Below are 13,813 nucleotides of genomic sequence, written 5' to 3'. Positions count from 1 at the left end.
GGAAGCATAGAACGTGTCCGATATTTTTTTACAATTTCAGTTCGCCGTGGCATTGATTACAGTCCAACGACTCAACTGAAAGCGTAAACTCAAAACAAAACCGTTACTAGAACACCTTGTGGTATCCTTGAACGATCGGAATAACAAAAAACCCTAATTAATCCACCACGCCTTTCTCGTGTCATCGAAAACCCATTCCAACAAAACTCAAGTGACATGTTGATGAATATTGCACTTTCATACGTTTAACAAAATTCCATTTCATGGCATAAGAAATCACATCGTTTTTCTGGCTTTTGATATTTGAGTCTTAAATTTAAAATAAACGTAATCTTGAATTTTGAGCCGCTATTTTGTATTTAAGTCCGCCATCCTTGAAATTCTAGTCGCTATTGTTGGACTTCAGACTTCTTCCCCATTCCAGATATACCCATATTAAATAGTCTTAGAGCCTAAAACTCGATTGAACAGCCGCCATCTTGGTTATTCTGGTCGCTTTTTTTGGACTCCGGAAATCCTTCCCATACCATATATACCCATGTTGTATGGTTTTAAAACTTCATTAACAGTAGCATGTATTTGGAACCGCCACCTTGGATATTAGACCACCATCCTGGATAGACTCATAATTGATGAACTGGCAACACTGTCGCATTTTTTTAATTCTTATTATACTTGATATAGTTCAAATCAGCACAAAACGTCTTTATATGGCATCTAACAATGTTTTTTTTACGAAATTTATAAACTGCATCTGATTTTATATGATATTTTATTTGAAAAATAAATGAATATTTTTCCTTAAAAAACGCTATATCTCAGGAACGACGCAAATTACCTTGGGAAGTTATGCTTTTTCGATCGGAAAACGTCTGATAAACACGATGGAATCAAAATTTTTAAAATCAAAATATACGTATTTTGAGAAAAATCGATTTTTAGTTTTAAAATTGAAAAATATGATATCTGGCAACACTGTATAAAAATAATATTTTTTTCTAGATTCCCTGAACAATTTCATTCAGAAAAGCCGAAGATCGAAAATGTGTATGTGCAATCGTTTCAATGATAAAAATAAAAGAAAATGAGGATAATTTTTATATCGGCCAAAACGAGGGGTGCTGCCACGGGACGAGGGGTGATCCGATCGGCACCAAAATTTGGATTTTTTTCTTTTTCCATCTAAACAAATGTTTCAACCAAATTTGGTTCAAATCCGTGATGGTCGCTTGCAAGCGGTCAGTCACTTGGCGCGGAATGATCCATACTCATATTGAATGGTTTCAGAGATTAAAACACCATTAAACAGCTGCCTTCTTGAATTGGGAGCCACCATTTGTGATTTTAGAACGCCATTTTGGCTATCTTGGTTGTCATTTTTTACTCCACATCTTCCCAAGCATCTTCCCCATACCAAATGTACCCATATTGCATGGTTTTAGAGCCTAAACCACAATAAAATAACCGCCATCTTGAATATAGAGCTGCCATCTTGGATTTTAGATCGCCATCATTTATACTATGGTCGCTATTTTTGGAGTCCAGACATCTTCCCATGAAAAATATACCTATATTTCATGGTGTTAGGGCCAAAAACACTATTAAACATCCACTATCTCGAATTTAGAGCCGTCATCTTGGATTTTAGATCGCCATCTTGAATACTCTGATCGCCACTTTTGTACTCCGGACATCTTCCCCATGCCAAATATACCCATAATGCATAGTTTTAGAGCCTAAAACATCATTAAACAGCCGCCATCTTTAGAGCTGACATCTTGGATATTAGACCGCTATCTTTAATACTCTGGTAGCCGTTTTTCGAGTCCAGACATCTTCCCCATACAAAAATACCCATATTGCATGGTTTGGAGCCTAAAATACAATTAAACAGACGCCATCGTGTATTTGGAGCCACCATATTGGATTTTAGACCGCCATCTTGGTTATTCTGGTTGCCATTTTTGGACTCCGAACAGCTTCCCCATACCAAATATACCCCATATTACATGGTTTTAGGGCCCCAAACGGACAGCCTGTAAATATTAGTATGCAGTTCAATGTGCATATGCCAATTTAAAAAAAATCAGTAAAAAATATATTTTACACGAATATATGGAAAGTTGTGAATAAAACTGTGTTTTTCTCAAAAACTTTACGTGGTACTGAAGTGCTGAGGTTAGATTTCGAATAAGCAGATTGAAATTTATCACATACAAATATATGTTTTTATGAACGGACCTTAAATAAAAACTACAGTGAGAGCGTATTATTTTTATTTGAAGCCGAGACTTACTCTCGCTACTCTCTTACTGTTGGGCACAAACGAAGCTGTGTGTTGTGAATTGACATCTAAGCCGAAAGAGAGATGGTTCTTGAAAAAGTGAATGTTCATGGTGAGGGCTCGGGTTCAGTTTGGCTTTCTATTCCGCAGAATTATTATCTGTTCTGTGGCTTAGTTGGTTAAGGCACCGGTCTAGTGAATACGGGGTCATGGGTCTGAATCCCACCAGAACGCGATTTTTTTCTCAAAAATTCATCTCTCAATTTGTCAATTAGCAACAATCTGTGTCTTCTAACTACAAGTTTTTCTGTCATATTTTATTTTCTATGAAAATAAGGAATTATGTGACACGTGAAATATTTGAGAAGAATGGGGATTTAATTTTTCACAAAAATTTCACGGGTTACAGAAATTCTTAGGCCAGTTTAAGAATCTGTGGATAAAAATCTATTAAATATTGGTTACGATTAGTAGATAAAAATTACAAAATTTGAAAGAAAATATTTTATTTTCACTGAAAATGTGAAATTTTGTAAAATGTAAGTGTTACTACAATTATTAGGTCAGATTCTGGGGGCGCGGGACCCAAGCTTCACTTCCCTTCCGAAGGAAGAACTCACATTTTGCGAGTTTGTCGAGAGTGGGATTCGATACCAGGTCCTCGGCGTGATAGTCAAGTGTTCTAACCATCCCACCAGGTCCGCTCCACAGGACAATAGTTTATTTCATATGAAAATATGAAATTTGGGAATAAAACCTTATTATTCTCAAAAAATTTACGTGTTACAGAAATTCTTAGGTCAGATGCTGACTCAGTGGATCAAAATCTATTGAATGTGAATATTGGTTATAATAATCAGAGGTAAAAAATAAAATAATAAAGACAACACTATATTTTCTCTGAAAATATGTAATTTTGTGAAGAAAACCCTATGTTTCGTCCAGCGGTTGAAAGGCCCCACGTTGTGTTTCTTCTCCCGGAGGATAAGGCGAATGCGAACTACTTTTTACTACGATTTATTGGCGCACCACAGAGAGGCAGTGCTCCTGCTCTGTGGTGGTTCTAATAAATCGTAGTAAAAAGTAGTTCGCATTCGCCTTATCCTCCGGGAGAAGAAACACAACGTGGGGCCTTTCAACCGCTGGACGAAACATTGGTGCCGTGACCAGGATGAAGGACACCCCGGAGGACCATCGGACGGACTACGGACTACTGCGAAGCCTCTCTCTGGACAACTCACCATGGGCCGAGCCGTCGCCCACTGGATCGAAGCATCCGCTCCTTGGACCGTAGCGTCCCCTCGCCGGACCCTTGCGTCCACTGTTGGACCTCTGCGTCCCCCCTGTCGGACCGCTGCGTCCCCCGTCGGATCCCTGCATCCACCCGTGATGGACCGTAGCGTCCCCCTGTAGGACCCCTGCGTCCACCCGCCGGACCGTAGCGTCCCTTGCCGGAGCATTGCCATCCACCTTCGGACCCCGAGTGTCCATTGCAGGCCGCGAGCGCATCATCGCCCTGCCGAATGTTTCACCGTCGGACCATTGCCGTCCACCCCGGACCCAAGCGTCATTTTGCCGGACCACTGCCGTCCACCCGTCGGACCCCGAGTGTCCACCCATGGGACCCAGCGTCCACTGCAGGCCGCGAGCGTATCATCGCCGCCTGTCGAATCTGCCACCGTCGGATCCCCAGCGGCCACTGCAGGGCTGAAGAGTCACCCTGTCCAATCGTCCAACTGCAGGGCCGAAGCGTCGACCTGTCGAATTGGATTGTCCATTCACTGGACCACCACATCCCTCCGTCAAAAAAGCGACAGCGTAATCAATGTAACTTTAGTTGTAAGCAAAGTACCACCACAGAGCAGGAGCACTGCCTCTCTGTGGTGCGCAATAAACGTAATCGTGAAGCATTAGAAGTAGTTCGTTCTTCCTCGAGTCCCCCGGGAGAATTATACACAACGTGGGGCCTATCAACCGCTGGACGAAACATCCTATTTTTATCAAAAACTGTACGTGTTACAGGAATTCTGAAGTCAGATTCGGATTCAACGGGCAAAATTCCATTAGAATTAGAACAAATGGTCAAAGTGCGTGAAAAAAGTTTCTATTTTGTCGACTAGATAACTAGATAACTAGATAACTAGATTATAATCTGTCGTAAATGAAATAGTGCAAACGACAAGTTTGATGGCCTTCTAGGCTTCAGTTGCTCTTCCTCATCAAGTGGATGGAGAAGAGACGCCTGTAAGATAGGCAGCAGTTTCAAAACTTTATAAATTGCTCTCGCTCTTCATATACATATGATCATAAGAGATGGATATATTTGCGGTGTATGTTAAGGGAAGGATGGGGTCTCCAGTTAGCCTAGTGGTTAAGGCTATGGATCGCCAATCCGGAGATGGCGGGTTCGATTCCCGTTCTGGTCGGGAAAATTTTCTCGACTCAATGGGCATAGAGTATCATTGTACTTGCCTCACAATATACAAATTCATGCAATGGCAGGCAAAGAATGCCCTTCAATTAATAACTGTCGAAGTGCTCAAAGAACACTAAATTGAAGAGAGGCAGGCCAAGTCCCAGTGAGGACGTAGAGCCACTAAGAAGAAGAAGAAGAAGAAGAAGAATAATAAGAAGAAGAAGCAGAAGTTAAGGGAAGGATGAAACATGATCGTTGAGATTTGAATTACCTTATGACAACTAAAATGCCGTGTCATTAATTGGCTCGGTAGCTTAGTTGGAAAAGCACTTGCCTAGCGAATAAGGGTCGTGAATTCAAATCTCACCTGAGTAGAGATGGGAAAACTGATTCAATTTTGAGAGTGAATCGCTACCGATTCACTCTCAAAAAAGAGTCGACTCTTTTGATCGATTCAGTAACTCATTTCCGGGATTTGAAGAAAATGTCAATTTTCGTCAAAAGCCAACTTCTTTTCGTACAAAATTCACTTGCATGGTATGTATATTGACGATTTGCACAAACGTCTGAGCATAACGTAGTGAAATACAGGATTCGCAGGTTTTCGTTAATTTCTCCGAAGAATCGAATCGCTGGTGCGAGCCGGCCATATAATATAAGTATGGAAGCAAAATTATTTGTCAAAGATTGCAATGTTCTGCGTCGAATCATCATGAAGTGCGTAGTCACACGCTAAGAAAAAGTTACTCCAAAATGAGTAAGATTCACACAAAACTGAGCTAAACTGGAACAGCTCAAAAAATGAGTAAATTGCATTTCCAGTGATAGCGCTGGCCCAAGTGCAAAAGTCCAACCAATTTAGGCCGTATAATATTCTTCACATCAGCAAGAATATTATACAACTTAAACTGATGAGATTTTCGCACTTGGGCCAGCGCTATCGCTGGAAATAAAATTTACTCATTTTTGAGTTGTCCCACTTTAGCTCCAAAATGAGTGAATTTTCTGACCGTGCATACTAACTCTTTTCGCAATCGTAATGAACATCAGCGAATCGTGACTCTTTTGAAAAGAGTCATGGCTTACTCACTCGGTTTCGCGAATCGATTCTTTGAGTCGATTCGCGAGTGAGTTACCCATCTCTACACCTGAGCTGTGTATTTTCGGAATTTCACTAATAATTTATCCATCTTTTTCATGTATGTTGAGTTTCATTAAATATTATTAATCAAATATAAATTGGTTTCAGGTATTCCTATTACTAAAGTGTGAACTCAATATTACGATTAACTTAACTCGACAAACACTAGATTCGAACATTTGTCCCAGCGGTGGGGCAAGAGTTCGAATTGGACGCACACTTACAAAACGTGTTGTAACTTTATACTAAAAAGACATTTGGCGTAACTTCGTTCGGCAAAGTTTTAGTGCATGGATGGTAGAATCACTAAACGGTATTCAATTATTTATTTTTGACTGCTTTGGTTTTTTGAAAAAATATTTAATTTTCAACTTTTGCCTCACCTTACTCTATAACTTAGGAACCGGAAGTGTGAAGAAGCGGAGACAAAGATTTTCGGATTGTGTGTTCCGAGGGTCACAACCACCAATGAAGTAGTGGAACAAAAGTCAGTGATTCCCCTAAGGGCCCACGCCTGAAAAAAAAAAATAAATAAAAAAAGAAAACTCTTGCCATATGGATTCTTTTGGACCTGGCTCATTGAGTTGATGTTGGAATGGAACCCGATATCCTAGACCATTTTGGAATTAAAGATGGTGCTTGGGGTTTTCGAGGCCAATATAGGGGCACTACTGGGAGTTTCAGAAATCTTCAAAAACGCCTCTCTAACGTCTCTGAAATCCACCAAAAATGCTCTGAAGCTTCTTGCAGTGACTCCGAGATCCCCCTTAAGCCCCTCGGTCCCAGTGTAACGCACCTTAGACTTTTCGAAACCCCTGACACGCCTTATATCCTATGTAACGCCGCTGACACCGAAAATGCCTCTGAAACCTGCTCCGAAATTACACACTTTCGGTTCTCAAGTTTTAGCTCGAGTTATCTGCATGTTTCCTTCGCAGATTTCGGAACCACTGACTGGAACTCCTGGTCTACATTGCAAAACTGTCATTTCCTACTCCCATCATCTTGATTCATGTTACATTCATGACAAATGTCATTCTTTTTCTTCTTTACTGCTCGATGTTCTCACTGGAACTTGGCCTGCCTCTTTTCAACTTAGTGCACTTTGAGCACTTCCACTTCCCCACAGCAGGGTTGAAAAAATCTCACTCAATTGAATGAAATTTCGCTGAACTGAATGCTGTTGGCATTCATTTTCAGCTGAGCTGTGAGATACTCGAAAGTGAACACAGAAAAACTCAACTACTTTGTTGTGGTAATGACTGCACCAACATCAACACACGCTCTGCGCTGATGGATGCTTCATGTCAACACCGGCCGTATGAATGTGACTAGCCCATAAGCGAGTGTGGTGAATTTTTGTCGTTTGAGTGCCGGTCACAGGAAAAATGTTGTTTTTGAACCTCGTCGTCTCCCCAGTGTGAGCGAAGAGAGAATTTTTATTCTCTTTTCACTTGCGTCCGTGAAGGAAAGGGGCTTCAACGTCAGAAGCGGTGTGGTGAAAAGACAAAAACAAAAACTCACGTTCGTTGGATGCTTCAGATTTTTTGCAACCCTGCCCCACAGTCATTAATTGAAGGGCTTCCTTTGCCTGAATTTGTATATTGTGAGGCAAGGACAACAGCCGGAACGGGAATCGAACCCGCCGTCTCCGGATTGGCGATCCATAGCCTTAACCACTAGACTACCTGTAGACGACATTCATGCATCGAAGGCAAATCTTTAAAGAAATCGTATTCCTGTTAGGCTAACCAGACTAATCAAAGCCAAGAAGGATAGTGTGCAAAACGTAAGGGTTTCAGGTTTATTCGGATCTCACCGGGGTCTGAAACAAGAGATTCTCATGTCTTGAAACATGAAGAGGTATCTTCAGTGGAAGTCGGGCTTACTACTGGCTCCAGATGAAACTGCGGAATAAATGATTCACTCTCGCACAATATGTATCATCTACAAATTTCTCAGAAGCTTCCAAAAGGGGCCAGAGCTGGATTTTTTTACTGTCCCGATCAATTTGTCTATCTTATGCATGTAGGGTATCGCGCTACTTGGGCGGTGGTTTTCTTCGTCTGTTATTTTCGTCTGTTTTCCACTGTAACTCGGTCAATTTTGAACCGATTGACTTGAAATTTTGTACACGGGTAGATACTATACCTATCTCACCGCATTCCAAGAATTGTGTCAATTGGTTCAAGATTGACTGAGTTATAGTGGAAAACAGACGAATATAGAAGCCACCGCCCAAGTAGCGCGATTCCCTATGTAATAAGGTATATTTTAACCAAGGATGTGCACAATAATCTTGACAGTTGTTAAAACTAAACAAACCTGGAGGATACTCGTAAAGTCATCTGAATCTTAAAAGCGTTTTCCATGTTAAAATTTTAAGCTATAAATTACTAAAGAATAAACATCATCAGCTCCTTTCATTTACAAGAATCAACATCATAATTAGCTTCAAAAAGCAAGCGCCTCCAACCAGTTGCATGATCAAAATCACGTTCAGTAGCATGGGTGCTTGTTTATTTATTTTCAAAAATAATCCGTCGTAACCTGCAATGTTTTCCAAATCTGTTTTATGAATTCTGACGCAAGCAGACTCATCAGTTACCTCACAAAATAAACTATCTAGACAGAGTTTCACTTTCCAAAGTGACCTGTCGCTATCAGTGAGATTCGGTACAAGCATCACCACAACACCAGGAAGCGTCCTCTTAACCCGGGAGCGGTTGCGTCGTGTACTGAGTACACGCACCATGAAAAATGCACGCTTGTGGTACACGGTGTGATCGCGGCGTCGCTGCAGGTAGTCAAAGACGCGACTGCTCGAGGGTTAATGTTCTTTTCGTTAATGTTCGATGTAAAAAAAAATAAAAACAATACATTTTAAAACGAAAATGCATATATAATAGGGATGGTAACATAAGGCTGAATTTCAAAAGTCTGAATGCACAAAAGGCTGAATTCGAAAGGCTCTGAAAGTTCAACATAAGGCTGAAATTGCGAAAGGCTGAAAATATGAAAATGCATATATAAGTTATAGCACGTCTTCCTTTTCTTGGAGTAACGCCCAAACTGAAATCAAGCCTGCTTCTCAGCTTGGCATATCGTGTAACAGGTACGAAGATACTCAATGCCTAAGGGAGTCTTGAAAATTTTCATTATGAAAAGTGATGATAATTTTTCCTTCTTTAGACATGAGCTATTCTTTCGAGTCATGTTGTTTTGAAGATTGTTGTCATTACAGCTCTTAACAATATCATCAGAGATTTCCCCTTCTTTGAAATATATTCAATTCTTTTGAAAACTACTGTTTTAATAATGTAGGCATTCAATAATCCATAGCATTATGACCAGTCTTAAAACTTTCTTATTCATAACATAATAACTGAAGCACGTTCCCCCAAAATGGCTTAGTTTGGCCAACCATGAACTAAGGGACGGTCAATCGTAAAGCTCAAGCAAAACTCAGCGAGTGCTACGGGGTAATCGATCAACAAGCAAATTTTCAAATAGATCGAAGCATCAATGAATGTATGTAATTATTGTCAATTGGAGTGATACGTCTATTTCTCTGAGTTGTTAGTGTTGATGTTAGTCTTTAGGCTGGTATGTTTGAAAACTAGTCGAATCACTATTTCACTTATGTTGTATCAGCCTTTTGATGCACTCAGCCTTTCATAACTTCAGCCTTTCGTGTTTCAGCCTTTTATTATTACAGCCTTTCATAGGCGCCAACTTAAGGAGGGGGGAGGCAAACATGGTTTTGCCCCCCCCCCCAATATTAGACAATTTTTCGATTTTCCCATACCAGAAAATCAGAAAAACCAGGCTTTGCCCCCCAATAATTTGACCAAGTTGGCGCGTCTGCAGCCTTTCGTAATTCAGCCTTTTGTACATAACCCGCTCAAATGAGAATAGCTGCCCGAATGATCCGTGTATTATAGGATAACAAGTTAGCTTCAAGGTATTTGAGGTTTTCTGGTAAAAATGGCTTTGGCAATGTAAAAAAGTCATGCTTGGTAATGGTGAAAGAGTTCAAAAACAGTGTCCGACAGATTATCCACATCACGATGGTTCAAAACCAATCGGACTAAATCTATTTCAAAACTTCCGCGTTTAGTTGAGTTGAGTATAGAGATTAAGGTGAGTTTAGTAAATCCGTCCTAACTAGAAAATCTTAACTGATTTACTACTCAAAACGGGGATGAACCAGCCTCGTGCTGAAATTCATAAGTGTCGGACATTTGTTCAATTAAGATTTGAGAGTTCAGTCTTTGGCGACCTATCACCCAAATGACCTGCATCATTCGAAACCGGTCGAACTCCGATGGAAACAGTGTCCGTACAAAACAACCAAAATTTTCACTTTCGAAAAAACCGACGTCGAGATAACCAAAATGCTCTGGACGGATCATGACACAGAATCCGTTCCCGAAAGCGCAAAGTTCACCAGCACTATCGGATGAATCACAAATAACACGAGGAAATGCACGGAAACCCCTCTGTAGAGGAGGATGGACGAGCTAGCATCGAAAGAAGGCGTGCTACCGTTACCCGTTTGACCATCACAGTCAGTCTGATAGAAACACTCCAATGCAGCCGTTGACTACCGGGCAGCATCATCAGCTTGCCGGAACGTGATTTGGTTTAAAGTGTGGATTAAAACAGTACGAATTAACTTGCTTTTGTCATGAGGCTGGTCTAGAGGCTAGTATAAGTTCCGTATAGATTTGTTTGTCCATTTGTCTCTTTGGATTATTTAAACCTTTTCATATTTTGCGTTTTGAAAACACTCTTGATACCACATTAGTCAAATTCCTGGGTGGGAAGAGGATCTGGTGTGGTGAACAAAGCACGTGTCTATCGCGCTGAGGACCTGGGATCGAATCTCACTCCCACCAAACTCATAAAACGTGAGTTCTTCCTTCGGAAGGGAAGTAAAGCGTCCCGAGATGAACTAGCCTAGGGTCAAAAATCGCGTTAATACAGATAAAAAAAATCCTGGGTCAGCCATGACGTAGAGTTCACAATATTTGTAATAGTCACAAACAGCGTAATCCCAATCCATACTGTACGCCAACGCAGCTCTTCTAGACTTCTACTTGCGCTCAGCTTTCAAAACTCAATTTGTTTAGTGATGGGATTTTCTTTCCAGGGTGGCAGCTCTAATCCAGAACAGTTTGCTCATTCAAAAGCACAAGGCACTTCAAACCAAAGCCAGTCAAGCCATCCACCAACCCTAGCAATATCATTGTTTTGAAACTTCCGAACCAAAACCAGAGTCGTCGGTTAGGGGGCAGCCGGGTCAGCTTGCTATCATCACTAGGCACCAGCACGAGGTGCATCCTATAAACAAACCAACCAACAACCATAATTTCGGTATACATACAACACCCATGCGGATGGAGAGTGGGAAAGCTCTGATCTGATCCTCTAGCCGGGATGCCCGCGAAATGCCGGCAGAATTGATTTCGGTCGGGTGCATCTGTAATGAGTGCATGGGCCATTGAAAATTGAGTGCTTCGTTTGGATGTGGGGATTGAGGAGACAAGTTTAAAAGTAGATTGCTGCTATCGGATCAATTATTACAATATGTTCAACCTGTGGTTTTCGGCGTTTTTCGAAAAATTTAGATTAATCCGATTATTATTTTGTAGTAAATGAACTCTTTGGTGTCTTCAAGTACAATACGACAGTGTGTGTAGCATTACATTTTACTGATTTAATTGAAACACAGAAAAACTTGAAGAAAAATTTACTGTAGGAATCTTTGAGAAATTTCCAGTAAAATTTGTAGCTCCTGGTCAATTATTTACTATGTTTTTTTATGAAACTTAACCAAAAGAACGTCTAACGTAACAGAAGGGTGAGAGAGAATCTTTTGCGCCAAAAAAGTTTTTGACTATATTTAGGAAATCAAGAGTTTTCGGCGCATATGGCTACAGTTGTACAGGCGTGGGTATGAATCAGGGCCAAGCTTGGGGTGATGGGTTCGATTCCCGCCCAGTCAACCAGTGATCGTATAAGATGTTGCATAAGATGTTAAAGTGGAGGCGATATGCGTACATTTTATATGCGCCTAAATGGAGGCATGTACGCATATGGCCTCCACTTTATCATCTTATGCAACATCTTATACGATTACTGGTTGTCTGGGCGCCCAGCCAGCAATTTGGTTTCTATATCGAAATTGCAACTGAAATAGTCACACATATATAGCACCAAAGAAATCGTATTCAATGCACGAAACAGGCATATACATACTAAAGTGGAGGCCATATCGAAACATATATACGATTACTGCGATTTCATCCAACATGATTTACGATTTCTCGAAAAAAAATCTACGATTTCGCCAATTTTATCCATCTAAATATACGATTTGCATGATCTTATTACGATTGGGTGTACCGATATACGACTCAAGATTTTCAAATTAAAAAAAAAAACAAATGGTTTTCAATGGGAATCAAACTTAGGTCCTTTGATTGTGAACTGCGCGTTATCTCTATTGGCTATATTGCCAAGTTGGAAGTAGAGAGTTCAAAGTGAATGGGATGAAACGAATAAAAATTAGCATGATACGGTGCGGGACTTGTGGTGGGAGCGTTGTTGTTGTGCATTGAGTGGCAACAAAAGTGGTGTCATGCAAGAGGCTCGGAATTCACATCGCTGTTGGAATCTTTTCTGCACTTATTATAAGTAAGCTGCTGTATGTAAATAGTATGAAAACCTAAATATTTGGTTGAAATTATTGCTACCATAGTTGGCATGTATCAACAACAAAAAAAAAATGAATGATGAATAAAAAGTTTTCCTCTCCTCCATCATACAAATATGTAAACAAAACCATTTACGATTTCCGAGATTAAAATTCGACAATTAAAAGTGCAGTAGCAATCATATACGACTGTAAAAATGAATATACGATTTCGTTCACTTCGTATACGACGCAAGTATGACACAAACGATCAATATACAATATTTTTATCGTTGTATACGATTGCACCGATTTTGATCATACCTCTAGGAAGACAGCTCGATTTAGCAGATTTATATACGATGTAAAGCGACCATTTTCACGATTCAAAGAAATCACATATACGGTGCTACCGAACTTGAAGCTCAACACTCAACACTGCGATCCTACCGATTATATCTAGCACCTTTTATGATCGGAGACGACTATATGAAATGAAATCGAAATTGTAATTTCATTTGGCATAAAATGCGATTTTACGCAATCATTATCAACAAATATGCATATTATTATACAATTCTGATTCGATATATGAAAATATACGATTTTTTCCACACAATGATTTACGATATGTGGTTGGCTGGGCGGTTTGTTTATGAACTTTTCGTAAATGAAATTTTGAAAGCTTTGTACAGCATTCTGTTTGTCAGATATATGTTTGAATAGCTTCAGAACCTGACTCCGGAGTCCGACTTGTAGTCTTCTATGAATTTATCTCGTTAATCTGGAAATCTTCTTCATATTCCTTTGAGATATTCTGATAAAATTGTTCCTGGAATGCTACTGTGATTTTTCCAGGCTCGTGGTGAAAATCCTACAAGAAGTTGAAATTTACAAATAAAAAAATGAAAAAATCCTACAATAAGGCATGAAGGAGTTTTTTAAGCTAGAAATCCTTTAGGAATCCCAGGTGGATTCCTAAGAAAAATAATTACAAAAATACCATCTAGAAATACTTGAGAATTTTCAGCAAGAATGCTTGGAGAAAACTTGGTAGAAATTCATGAATGCTCAGCAGGAATTTCGAGTGCTCCTAGAAAATGTTATTATTGTTTTAATCGCCGCGATTTGATGTGCTGGTAGTTCATCGATTGGTTTTCGGCGAGAAATAATTTCTCGCCGAAAACCAATCGATGAACTACCAGTACAACTCCTAGAAAAATGCATGGAGTAATCCCAGAAATTTTTAATAGAATCCCATCAGACATTTCT

Source organism: Aedes albopictus, chromosome 2 (genome assembly GCF_035046485.1).
Source record: "Aedes albopictus strain Foshan chromosome 2, AalbF5, whole genome shotgun sequence".
Lineage (NCBI taxonomy): Eukaryota > Metazoa > Arthropoda > Insecta > Diptera > Culicidae > Aedes > Aedes albopictus.
The sequence above is the reverse complement of the archived record's forward strand: the minus strand, read 5'-3'. Positions refer to the sequence as shown.